Consider the following 438-nt stretch of genomic DNA (forward strand, 5'->3'; position numbering starts at 1 on the left):
GCAACTATATCAAACCACAAAAGTGATCAATTTAATTGAAAGTGCTCAGCATAAGTAAACTCACGGAGCTACGACTAAGTCAATCACACGGAGATGACTAACTTGACGTTCAAATACTCAACATAAGGAAAACCTTACGGAATATATGACTACATTAACCAAAGAACATGATAGTGTAGCCTTTCATATACTCAACACAAGAACTTGTGGAATATATGAAAACTCAACTAGATTAATTACAAGAGAACCTATAATTAATCTAATTGGAATACAAATAACCAAACTAATCACCGAAGTAATCAATTATTTATTTTGGGCTCAACATAAAAGAACTTATGGAACCCTGGCTAAGTTCATCATAGAATATGACAACCTTAGCCGTACATGTACTCGACATAAGAAAGAAAACTTATGGAGTACAAACTAAATAACCAAACA

Source organism: Papaver somniferum, chromosome 1 (assembly GCF_003573695.1).
Source record: "Papaver somniferum cultivar HN1 chromosome 1, ASM357369v1, whole genome shotgun sequence".
NCBI classification, from domain to species: Eukaryota; Viridiplantae; Streptophyta; class Magnoliopsida; order Ranunculales; family Papaveraceae; genus Papaver; species Papaver somniferum.